This window comes from Leopardus geoffroyi, chromosome A2 (genome assembly GCF_018350155.1).
Source record: "Leopardus geoffroyi isolate Oge1 chromosome A2, O.geoffroyi_Oge1_pat1.0, whole genome shotgun sequence".
Lineage (NCBI taxonomy): Eukaryota > Metazoa > Chordata > Mammalia > Carnivora > Felidae > Leopardus > Leopardus geoffroyi.
The window spans coordinates 155,899,862-155,912,998 of NC_059331.1; the positions used below are offsets into that span (position 1 = coordinate 155,899,862).

A 13,137-nucleotide genomic window follows, 5' to 3' on the forward strand; every position below is an offset into this window, starting at 1 on the left:
ACCGACTGCGCCACCCAGGCGCCCCGGGTGGAGGCTTTTTAAAGTTACCTTTAATTCAAATCAAGCAACTCTGATTTCTTTTTTTTTTTTTAATTTTTTTTTTCAACGTTTATTTTTGGGACAGAGAGAGAGCATGAACGGGGGAGGGGCAGAGAGAGAGGGAGACACAGAATCGGAAACAGGCTCCAGGCTCCGAGCCATCGGCCCAGAGCCCGACGCGGGGCTCGAACTCACAGACCGCGAGATGGTGACCTGGCTGAAGTCGGACGCTCAACCGACTGCGCCACCCAGGCGCCCCAGTAATTCCCTTTCTGAGGCGAGGTGCTTGCAAGGCCTGTGGGAAATGGAGGAGGAGTGGAAATTGGCACACCTAAGGCTCTCTCTGGTGAGACTGCTCTGTGATGCCAAGTTGGAGTCTGGGGTTGGCTGGGTGAGCCCTGGCCATGCTGTGGGGAGCCAGTGTGTGTGTGTGTGTGTGTGTGTGTGTGTGTGTGTGTGTGTGTGTGAGAGAGAGAGAGAGAGAGAGAGAGAGAGAGAGAGAGAGAGAGAGAGTTGGGTAAATAAGGTCTTCAACCCCTGAAATTCTCTGGTGCTTTCCAAAGATTATATACATTTTTCTTTTTAATGCGATGATTCCTCTTTGCAGTAGTCTGCTCAGGTGCCAGAGCAAAATACCACAGACTGGGGGGCTTCAACAACAAAAGTCTATTTTCTCACTGTTCTGGAGGCTGGAAGTCCCAGATCAAAGTGCTGGTCATTTAGGTTCCTGATAAGGGCTCTCTTCCTTGTTTATAGATGGCTTTGTCCTCAAATGGCTTTTCCTCTGGGCCAAGAGAAAAGAGAGATCAAGAGAAAGATTAAGACATTGAGAGAGAGAGAGAGGGAGGGAGGGAGACAGAGACCTCTTCCTTTTTATTTTTTTAATTATTATTTTTTTTATGAAGCTACCAGTTCTACCGGGCCTAATCCTTATGACTTTATTTAAACTCTGTTACCTCCTGAAGACCCTATCTATAAATACAGTCACATTGAAGGTTAGGGTTTCAACTTATGAATTTTGGGGGTGTGCAAACATTCAGTCCATAACATTGTTACCCACTGCTCTATTTTTTTCCTATAACATTTATCATCTTCTACAATACTACATGACTTATTTTTTTATTAAGTTGGTTATTATTTGTCTCTCACTACTAGAATATAAGCTCTATGAGGTCAGGAATCTTTCTTGGTTTTTCACTTATGTTTCTTCAAGAACCTAGGACAGTGCTTGCACATGCAAATGTGGAAGAAATGAATGAGGTCAGCAACCATAGCTGTCAAGGTGAGAAGAGAGAGAGCTAGAACTACTGGTAATAAACAGAAAATTCCAGGAAATAGCAATATCTAGGAAGAGAAATTGGGGCCTGTCCTGTCCTATCCCAGAACTACTAATGCCCTGTCCAGCAGCATGTGGATAATTGCACTTGATCAGGAAGATGGGGAGGAGACACTCCACATCATGGTCCACACTTGGGTTCTGTTAAATTGTTACGGGGATTGTGCTGTCTTAATCTGCTTGGGCTGCCACCAAAAATCCCATCAACTGTGTGGCTTAAAAAATAGAAATTTAATTTCTCACAGTTCCGTAGGCGAAGTCCAAGATCATTGTGCTGGAATGATTGAGTTCTGATGAGAACTATCTTCCTGGCTTAAGGGTGACCACTTTCTCTTTGTCCTCATGTGGCAGAGACAGAGAGAGGAAGGCGAGCTTTGTGATGTCTAATCCCATCATGGGGACACCACCCTTATGACCTCATCTAAACCTAAATACCTCTCCAAGGCCCGTCTCCAAATACTATCACATTGGGCTTAGAACTTCAACATGTGAATTTTGAGGGGACATAAACAGTCCCTAACAGATGATGGAACTGGTGATCAAACACTTACAGGATCCAGAGATGAGATGTCAGGTCAGGGAGTAGAACAAGATACTGTCCACATAGACCATGACTCCTCAGTCCAGGAGGTGAACGTCTAGAAAGCATTAGAGTATCTCATTAGCCAGATGCCATCACAGTGCACCCATACTGGTCACATCCTACTGGCATTATAGTGCACCCAGAATGGTCAAAGCCTGCCTGGGAGGCTGTTAGTCACTCATGGTATTTCCAGATCTTGTGGAATTGTAGTCCTTAAGAGGTCTAAATTGATACAATTACGTGTGCCACGATTTTGGGTGAATGATTAGATTGGGTTTCTTTTTCTTTTCATTTATGAAAATATCTGGGAGCTTTTGGAGAACAAATGCAGAGTCTGAGAAGTGGATAGCATGCTGTTTAAAATGTTGTGGCTTTAAAAAGTAGTTTAATACTTATGAGAGAGAAATTATCACGTAAAAATATCTTCGCTATTCCCACTAGTAGCTTTTTGCAGATGCGCTTTGGAATTATTTTCCAGGGGCGCCTGGGTGGCTCAGTCGGTTGAACGTCCGACTTCGGCTCCCGTCATGATCTTGTGGTAAGTTCGAGCCCTGTGTTGGGCTCTGTGCTGACAGCTCAGAGCCTGGAGCCTGCTTTGGATTCTATGTCTCCCTCTCCCTCTGCCCCTCCCCTGCTCATGCTCATGCTCATGCTCTGTCTCTCTCTCTCTCTGTCAAAAATAAATAAGCATTAAAGAAATTATAAAAAAAAAAGAATTATTTTCCAAGTTGCAATGAAAGTTTGAGATTTTGATAGGAACTGTTTTAAATCTATGAATGACTTTGTAAAGCATTGGCATTTTTATAGAATTGAATTGTTTCATTCAGGAATATGGTGGGTTTCTGTATCTTTTCAGGTCATTTGTGTCTCTCGATAAACTTTTGTAGTTTTCTTCATATAAAGCCTTCACTTTCTTTGTAACTAATCTGTTAACTGCTATTCTATCGGAATGTATTGATTCTTATCTATTTTTAGTTTATTAAGTTTTCAGTCCTACTATCCACATATAATATTCATTTTGCGTTCTCCTTTGCAATTGTTGTAACTTAAATTTTTTTTAAGTTTATTTATTTTGAGAGAGACAGAGACAGAGTAAGTGGGGGAGGGCCAGAGAGAGAGAGAGAGAGAGAGAGAGGGAGAGAGGGAATCCAGGCAGGCTCTGTGCTGCCGGCGCTGAGCCCGACATGGGGCTCAGACCCATGAAACTGCGAGATCGTGACCTGAGCTGAAACCAAGAGTCGGGTGCTTAACCAACTGAGCCAGCCAGGCACCCCTGCACTTGTTGTAACTCTTAATTTCTGGTGCCTACTCTACTCTTGCCCCTCAGTGTATTAACCGGTGGTGGTAGAGAGAGCACATTTGTTTTGGTCCTGACTTTATGAGAATATGTATTGTGTGCCAGTCCATCCTGGCCTGTTTGCCCTCAGATTTGTTCTTTGACTTTCCTTGCTCTGTTGTACTGCCGGGGACTGACATTTGCAGGCTGCGTATCCCCAGGCCCCCGTGTCAGCTGGTGTCCATCTGGGTTCCACCAGTGGGAGTTTCTAGCAAAAGACTGGTGAGCCGAAGACAGGGTATTTCTCCTGTGTTCTCTGCCATGGGTAGCAACTCCAGCAGCAGTGACGTCTGGTTTCATGGCTCCAGCTCTGGCCAGAAAGATGTCTCCATAGTTTCAGCTTCTGCTGGGTGAACCTGGTCCCCAGGCTCAGGGAATACTCTTTGCTCTTTGTATTCTACCAGGGAGGCTGCCCTCCGTCCGCAGTAGGAGAGCCCCTGTCCTAGACCCTATGTTTTTTAGGGCCCACGTATCACAAACACAAAAAGTAACTGTCCTGGAGAACGCATGGTTGCCCTTCTGTCTTGGGATCTGGCGGCCATCAGTACTGGCACAGCGTGGCCCAAACAGCTGCTCTTCTGGTTAACACAGTTCAGGCCCCAAGGACATGCTTTTCTGAAACTCTTGCCCTCAGAACAAAAAACATCTGCATCTAAATGCCTTTAAGTTTTGTGGGTTGTGTTGCTGCTGATACGGTTGTGTTAGCTACTGCTTTGGAGCACAGAAAGGGTGTGAGGGTGGAGGCACTTTGATAAAAGAAAAGATGAAATGATTAACTCGTCAAATCCTTCCTCCCAGGTAGCATGCACCCAGTAGATTTTTGAATAAGGAAGCGTCACTTCCCAGCAGCGATGGGCATCCATTTTCCTGCTTCCTTTTGTGTTCCAGTTCATGGTTCTGGAGTTACATATGAATTAGGGTGGTATTTTGAACAGTTGCACACAGTAACTGAGGCACGTTTTGCAAGATTATGTTCTTGCAATTCATATTCCTCTTAAACCATAAGTGTATTTCTAGACCTAACCTAGATTTTGGCCTAAAATCCAGAAACATTCTTTATAGCACATATATAACATAGTTTGAATTTGTTGCTAGAGATGTGGCCTCAACTGAGCCAATAGTCATGAAGTTCTTTGGAGGAATTGAAAGATTATTTATATATCTTGAATCTATCCATAGACAAGACACATTTAAATTTGGCCTTATGGCCACTTAAGACACACAATGTGGGGCATCTGGTGGCTCACTCAGCTAAGCTTCTGACTTTGATTGTGGCTCGGATCATGATCTCACAGTTCATGAGTTCAGACCCCGTGTCACCACAGAGCCTGCTTGGGATTCTCTCTCTCTCGTCTCTCTCTGCCCTTCCCTGGCTCTCGTGTGCACGTTCTCTCTCTCTTTCTCTCAAAATAAATAAATAAACGTTAAAAAAAGACACACAATGGAAATGCTGACTAAAGCCATTAAATTTAATTTAGAAAGGATGTAAGATATATTAGGAAAGCTAAATGAAACAATAGAATGTCCTCAAATCTAGAGCAAGAATGTGGTCTTTGTGGAAGATAAAATTAATTTAGGACTTGTGCTGTCCACAATTTTTTGATACAAACTATTACTTGCTATTAATGATATAAGCAAAAGAAAACCTAAGCTTGGTGATTTCTCACTTAAAGGGATTAAAAATACTTTTAAATTTTAAAGAAAATGGTTTTCTAAATAAAAATACAGTGCGTATGCAATCAAATGTGATATCCTAATAAAATATAAGAGAATTAGAACAAGGAAATGCAAATGTTTTCATGACTTTAAAGAAGAGGCTTCATGTACAAATAAGCCAAAGTAATGTCTGTAGTAACTATTTTCCAACTGTTATAGATCAAGATATGGTCTTGACTATGGAGAGATTTGAACAAATTAATCAATGGACTGCAATTTTTGGTAGTTTTCATTCTAGCACTGGAATATTTGAAAGAAGAACTGAATAGGTATTGTGTATCTACATATTACTTTGACAGTAAAAATTATGACATATATGATAATGTTTTACATGATAAAAGTAATATTTTTTGCATTAACAATAACTTGTCATAGGTGATCGTTACAATGCTTGAATATAACATACAAAATCCCAAATATAAGTATTGTTTTAAGAATTTGTGGGGCGCCTGGGTGGCTCAGTTGGTTGAGCTTCCGACTTCGGCTCAGGTCATGATCTCATGGTCTGTGAGTTCAAGCCCTGCGTCGGGCTTCTTCCTGACAGCTTGAAGCCTGGAACCTGCTTTGGATTCTGTGTCTTCCTCTCTCTCTGCCCCTCCCCCATTCATTCTCTGCCTCTCTCTGTCTCAAAAATAAATAAACATTAAAAAAATAAAAAAAAAAAGAATTTTATTGACATTCCAATAGAAGTGTTACTGCTTCAGTAGGGTGAAGTTTCTCCAAATTGGAAATAATTAAAAAAACAAAAACAAACCCAAAACTATCCTGGGTGGCTCAGTCGGTTAAGTGTCCGACTTCAGCTCAGGTCATGATCTTGCCTTTTGTGAGTTTGAGCCCCGTATCAGGCTCTCTGCTGTCAGCATGGAGCCCACTTTGGATCTTCTCTCTCTCTCTCTCTCTCTCTGCCCCTTCCTCGCTGGTTCTCTCTCTCTCTCTCCAAGTAAATAAATAAGCTAAAAAAAAAAAAAAGAACTATTTAAAAACTACAGGGAATCAAAAGCAGTTGTCAAAAACATTTGACATTACCATCAATAGAATATAAAGTTATGTGAAAATCTTGATTATAACAACAGAATGATTTTTCTGAAATAAAAGTCTAGAAAAATAACTCTTATGATACGTATTTTGTTGTAAATTATAAGTGCCTCTATTTTATTACTCACCTGTGCATTGCTGATCCATCAACACATGAGCAATCATAATTTGGTTGTCTTTGATATTTTGCCAAATTGTATTCATACTCAAATATAACTTTACACATATTTGAAAATTGGTCATCACAAAGGTATGTGTAAGGTAGGAGGTTGGAACATCGTTGTTTAACAATTTGTCATTTGACTTACACCTATAAACACTCAGGTACGTGAGATGCGGGCTGCGTTTGTAAGCTTGCCCTGGGCTCTTTGTTGGGGCCAAGCCTGCCTCGTGGTGGCAGTGGCTTCCCGCTGCCAGCTTCCTGTTGTCTGCTTGGCTCCTTGGTTCTTCTATCACTCCCTAATTTTGCACAAATAAACAGATACATGTATATTGGCTTATGACCCCTTTTTTCCTTTATTTTTTTTCAAGATTTTATTTTTATTTTTTTATTAAAAAAATCTTAAAATCTTTATTTATTTTTGAGAGAGAGAGAGAGACAGAGTGTGAGTGGGGGAGAGCAGAGAGAGAGGGAGACACAGAATCCGAAGCAGCCTCCAGGCTCTGAGGGTCCTCATAGAGCCCGATGTGGGGCTTGAACTCGCGAACCATGAGATCATGACCTGAGCTGAACTTGGACGCTTAGCCAACTGAGCTACCCAGGCGCCACAAGATTTTATTTTTAAGTAATTTCTGCACCCACCGTGGGGCCCCAACCCATGACCCTGAGATCAAGAGTCACTCACCCCATTGACTAGCTAGGTGCCCCTGTCCCCTTCTATTTTACATGAAAGGTAGAATTGTAGGTTGAAGAGTGTCCTCCCAGAACCTCTGTTGAAGTCCTAATCCCTATGACTTTGAAGTGTGACCTTATTCAGAAATAGTGCCATAGTAGAGGTAATTGATTCAGATGAGGTCAGGCTGGAATAGGGTAGGCTTATGTTCCAGTATGACTGGTGTTCTTATAAGAAGAGAGACATTTGGCAACAGAGGAAGGATGTTCTGAGAAAAGACAGTCATGTGATGACAGAGGCAGAGATCAGAGTAAGCCAAGGAATGTCAGGGATTTCTAGCAGATACTAGAAGCTAGAAGCTTCTTCTAGAAGCTAGAAGAGGCAAGGAAGGATTCTCTCCTCTAGGTTTCAAAGGGAGCATGGTCCTGACAACACCTTGATGTTGTACTCCCAGTCTCTAGAACTGTGTGACAATAAATTTCTGACATTTTAGGATACCTGATTTGCAGTGCTTTGTCATAGAAGCCCTAGGATATGGGCAGCATACCAAAACTGCTCTTTGCCCCATGTGCCAGTGTTTCTACAGGCTAGATACCTACAAGTAGAGCTGCTGGATGGAAACAAACATCTCTCGTCTTCACAGCTACTCCAAATTGCCCTCCTGAGTGGCGGTATCCAGTTTATGCTCCCACCAGCAGAGCACGAGAGCTTGTTTCCTTATGCCCTGGCCAACACTTGACGTTAACAGACACATAAACACTTTTTCCAATGGATGGGTAAAAAAGAAGCACTTAAAAAAATTGTATTCTCTGATTACTAGAGGGGTTGAGTGTTTTTTTTTTTTTGTATGTTAATATTCCATTTGAATTTTTCTTCTGTAAATTTTCTTAAAAAAATTTTTTTTTAACATTTATTCATTTTTGAGAGACAGAGACAGCATGAACGGGGAAGGGGCAGAGAGAGAGGCAGACACAGAATCTGAAGTAGTCTCTAGGCTCTGAGCTGTCAGCACAGAGCCTGACATGGGGCTTGAACTCGTGAATGGCGAGATCATGACCTGAGCCTAAGTCGGACGCTTAACCGACTGAGCCACCCAGGTGCCCCTATAAATTTTCTTTTTAAGACCTTTGATTATTTTTCTGTTGTGTCATTTAAAGCAGTTTTTTTTTAAAATGTTTATTCATTTTCAAGAGACAGAGACAGAGCATGAGTGGGGAAGGGGCAGGGAGAGAGGGGGAGACACAGAATCTGAAGCAGGCTCCAGGCTCTGAGCTGTTAGCACAGAGCCTGAGGTGGGGGCTGAACCTACCACCTGTGAGATCATGACCTGAGCTGAAACCAAGAGTCAGTCACTTAACTGACTAAGCCACCGAGGCGCCCCTAGGAAGAGGTTTTAAATATCCAGAATGTTTGTTGGCTTTAACTGGTTGTCTTTTTAGCTTCTAGTGAGAGGATCAAATGACATTTATTTGACCTATTGACATGAGGCACCTGTAATTGTACGGACTTTCAAAAGCAGAGCCCTTAAGTATTTTATGGACAAGAGGAAGAATGCCAATGGGGAGAGGGGCTTTTTAAAACAAGTTTAGAGGGCTGCTTGGTTAGAACAGAGGGCCTAAGGGAGTGTAATGGCCAGTTTTAGAAAATAGGCTGAAGGGCACCTGAGTGGCTCAGTCTGTTGAGGATCTGACTCACTTTTGGCTCAGGTTATGATCCCAGGGTTGTGGGATTGAGACCCACAATGGGCTCTGCACTGAGCGTGGAGCCTCCTTAAGATTCTCTCTCTCTCTCTCTCTCTCTCTCTCTCCCTGCCCTTAACTCCCCGCCCTGAACTCCCTCCCCTACCTCAACTCCCTCCCCTCCCTCAGTGTGCACATACTCTCTTAAAAAAAAAAAAAAAGGTGTGCCTGGGTGACAGTCAGTTGTGTCTGACTTTGGCTCAGGTCATGATCTCATGGCTTGTGGGTTTGAGCCCCATGTCGGGCTCTGTGCTGACAGCTCAGAGTCTGGAACCTGCTTCAGATTCTGTGTCTCCCTCTCTCTCTGCCCCTTCCCCGCTTGCACTCTGTCTCTCTGTTTCTCTCTCAAAAATAAACATTAAAAAAATAAAATAAAAAATGAAAAAAAAATAGGTTGAAGCCTTTGTGACACCTTGTATGGGGGGGGTAACTCTTTACACCTTGTAAAGAGTTTGAGCTTCACTGTACAGGCAAGATGAAATTCCTGCAGGGTCACCTGGATGGCTCAGTTGGTTAAGTGTCCGACTTCAGCTCAGGTCATGATCTCATGGTTCATGGGTTCAAGCCCTGAGTCGGGCTCTATGATGACAGCTCAGAGCCTGTAGCCTGTTTCAGATTCTGTCTCCGGCTCTCTGCCCCTCCCCCACTTGTACTCTGTCTCTGTCTCTAAAATAAATAAACATTAAACAAAAATAAAGAAAGATGAAATTCCTGCAGAATTTTGGGTAAAGGATAACTGCAGAATATAAGAAGATCAACATGGTGGTGTGGTGGAGGAAGAAGACTATAAAGTCAGGAGAGGACTTAGATGGCTAGGGGTGAGACGAAAATGGCCTTTTGCTATAATGACCCTACTAAGGAAGAAAAGAAGGAAAGTTGCTAAACACACAAATGTAGCTCTGTGATGAATGGAGATATAGGGAGAAGAGCAGCTATTCAAGCATAAATACTAGCATGTCACACACTGGAGGAATTGTGTCAGGAGGGCGAAAGTGGAAGATAACTCGTGGGTTTCAAGTAATGTCCAAGTTGTGCAAAGTTAATTAGGAAAACAGGAGTAAGTGTATATAGCAAATGATGGCATATTGGTAGATGGCGTGGGAAAGCACACCTCATCAACTTTTATTTTGCTTCCAATAGACAAGGTCAAGGAGAGTGATTTTTAGACTGAAGGTAGGGTGTAGGATAGATCAAATATGATAACTAAAGATAGCTCCCAATGGGTGAAGAAATTATAGGAAAGCATCTATCTGCTTTGGGTGAACTGTAACCCAGGAAAGAGAACTTTTTTTTTTAACTTTTTTTTTTAACGTTTATTTTTTTATTTTTGAGACAGAGAGACACAGAGCATGAACGGGGGAGGGGCAGAGAGAGAGGGAGACACAGAATCGGAAGCAGGCTCCAGGCTCTAAGCCATCAGCCCAGAGCCCGACGCGGGGCTCGAACTCACGGACCTTGAGATCGTGACCTGAGCTGAAGTCGGACGCTTAACCGACTGAGCCACCCAGGCGCCTCAAGAGAACTTTTAGTGATATCTCTGTATCTCTGTTGTTGACCTTAGAGAAAGCTTGGAGAATGTGAACACTGGTTAGCAAAAGGGGGAGGTTGTGTGTGAGCAAATAAAATTCCAAATTTCAACAATGTGGATTTCACAAACTGCAAACCAATGATTTTAATGTTATTTTGGGGCAAGATCCTAGAATAGCATTCAGAAAGGATGAGTTGTAGAAGAGATCCTGGAAGAGAAAGTGAGGATTATTAGAACTTTATATGGGTCATGTGGAAACATGACTGACCGTGTTTTTTCTTTATCGGTTGACTTCACGGTTAGACCAAGGAGCCCTGCTGGATACAAGAAGCACTAATAATCAGGAGGCATCAGAAAGCCTGGAGGAGCAAGCTCAAGGAGAAAAAAAAAATCAAGGGGGTATTTAGTCTGGAGGGAAGAAGGCTTAGGGAGAACATGAGGGCCAAGGTCAAGTATGAGAAGGACCATTAAATGGGAGAGGAATCAGGTATCTGTGGGCTTCTCAAAGGCCAATGGGTAGGATTACAGGGATCTAGGATGAGACTCAGTATAAGGAAGGACTGTCTAACCATTTATACCATCTGAGAGTGGAACAGGGTAATTGCCAAGAGAGTGATTTCCCTATCACTGCAAGTATGCAAGCAGAAGCTGGCCAATTACTTTTTTGGGAAATGTTCTAGGAGAGATTCATGCATTTTTGTGTGGTAAACTCTAAAGTCCCTTCCAATTTTGGGATTCTCTGATCCTAGGACAGTGTAGGTTCAAATCAGAAGGACTAGGTGGGAAACAGTGATGCCATAGCTAACAGGGTGGAAGGAACTGGAAGAAGGCAGAGGGAAGAAACATAGATCACTCAATTAAGAAAAGAAGGTCAAGTGTTATATAGTCTGGAGGAGGAATCCTCCCTCCTTTTAGCACCAAAGACCAGGCTCTTCCCCAAATGGAGTAGTGCTGTCCAGGAAAACCGCATTTCAAAGGAGGCCTCAAAACAACATCTTTAAAAGGCTGTGGGGATGTCACCAAGGCCAAAGTTTTCAAGATAGAATTTTAATGATGTTGGGAAAAGAGGAGGACAATGTTCCATTTAGGGCCCTTCCCACAGCAGGGCCCTAATCACAGGACGGCCCAGGAGGGCCATGGGAGAAGGGACAAGGCACATCAGCGGAAGCAGGCCTAAGGCACAGGCCTGGAGAAAAGTTGCAAAGGAAGAACGAGAAAGGGACGGAATAATGGAAGAGGGAGGACAGATACAGATAAAAGGAACAGGTACCTTCATTGCCAGATGGGTAACCTCCTGGGTTTCCAGGGGGCTCCAGGGCACCTCTTGGAACTGGTTCTCGGGGGAGGGGAGAGCTGGTAATCAGGAGAGTGAGGCTCTAATGTGGATGTGCCCCTACTTGCTGAGTGACCTTGTAGGTATCATTTCACCTTTCTGCCTCCTCCCTGTGGTCAGACACAGACATCCTGTTAGGCTGGAAGTGCTCTGGGCTTTCCAGAATAAAGTAGCTCCGGGAATTTCAGACTGCAAGTCTGCAAGTGTGCGAAGTGTTTGCGCTTGTTTCCAGATTTTCATGGCTGGGGGAGAGGGAACGGGTGAGGGTAGACAGGAAAGGTGAGACCACCTTGTGGCCAAGTCGCTGGGCTCCGCCTCACCGTCCTAGGGAACCCAGGGGACCGGGAGGCGGCCAACGGCATGTGCCTGATAGCCCCTCGGCCAGCCGGGCCCCCTAGAACCCGGCGGACATCCTCAGGCTCTGCTGTCCCTTTCAGCAAAACCCATTGCCGCATCCAGGGACTGAAGGCGAGGCACGCCCCTCCCCCACTAGATGGCACTGAAACGCCTCGTTCCCGATTTTCAAACTGCAGGGAGGATGAAAAAAGACAAAAAGAATATGGTGGAGGTGCGCTCTTTCTGGCTCGCAGGCCGCTTTGTGCAAAGCAGGGTGCCGGACACTTTTTCCCCCCGCAGAGCAGCTCTTTACCCCGCGGTGCGGGCCCCCAGCTTTGGAGTAAGGGTGAAAATGAGGGGCGAGCATTGCAAAGAAAAAACCAGGCTTTCAACCTGGGAGGGAGGCTCCCAGCCTTTGCGGCGCGGTCTCACGTGAGCCGGGCGGTGGGGGTGGCGGGCGTTTCTGGGATGAACTGGGGCTCCCTTGGGGCCCACCCGCCCACGGTCTGGGGTCCCGCACTGCTTCCCAGCGCCCCCGCTAAGCCTAAATCCAGCAGCCACCCAGATGAGGACAGGCCCGCACCGAGGTTTCATTTAACCCCACCTCCCCTCCTCAAAGCGCGAGCCCCCCGGCGTTTTCAAAATATCTATTAAGCACCCCCCCTACACACCCATTAAAATTCTCTTCCTCTGGTCTTGAAAGGATCAGTCAGTTTCCTTTTTTTCTTTCCTGCTGGGGAGGGAGGTGGTGGCAGGTGGAGGTGGGTGTGTGTCGGGGGGTCTGGCGCTGGCGTGGGGCTAGACTCGGGTTGGCCGTGGCAACCCCAGCGACGCGCCCGGCCCCGGGGGGGGGGGGAGGGGGAAACGGCTGGAGCTAGCAAGGTAGCGCCTGTGGCTTTCTGGGGAAAACAAAGATCTAATGTGATCCTAGATTCCAGCGACAAAACTGGGGACGCAGGAACTTCTCAGCCCCTCTGAACGCCAACTCCGCAATAAGCAGTCTTTAAAGAACTGGGGTCGATGTGAGGGAATTTTCCACCACCAAAAAGAGATAAACAGGAGAAGGGGGCAACATCCCTAAATTTATAATAATGCACGGAAACATGCTACATGCCACATGTATGTATATGTGCATAAATATGGATATGGTTGGGCACATACCTATCCAGACACCATTGACTTGCCTGGTCAGAGACTCAGGCTTAGACATCTCGTGCCTGGGAAATGGTGCAGTTTATCTTTAAGGATGCTAGAAAAATAAGAGATGAGGCTCACGTTGCACGGATGACATCACTAGCTTTTGGCTGCGCGCTCCGTGTTCTC

General features: G+C 44.6%; 1 long non-coding RNA gene across 1 annotated transcript; it reads right to left on the bottom strand.

Moving 5' to 3' along the window:
- Window positions 1-685: 685 nt before the first annotated feature.
- Window positions 686-1,882, bottom strand: LOC123606970. Its single transcript, XR_006716588.1, has 2 exons — window positions 1,619-1,882; window positions 686-823 (listed from the first exon to the last, which is right to left on the bottom strand). It is a non-coding gene; the product is annotated as an uncharacterized LOC123606970 (long non-coding RNA).
- Between the last annotated feature and the right edge of the window lie 11,255 nt (window positions 1,883-13,137).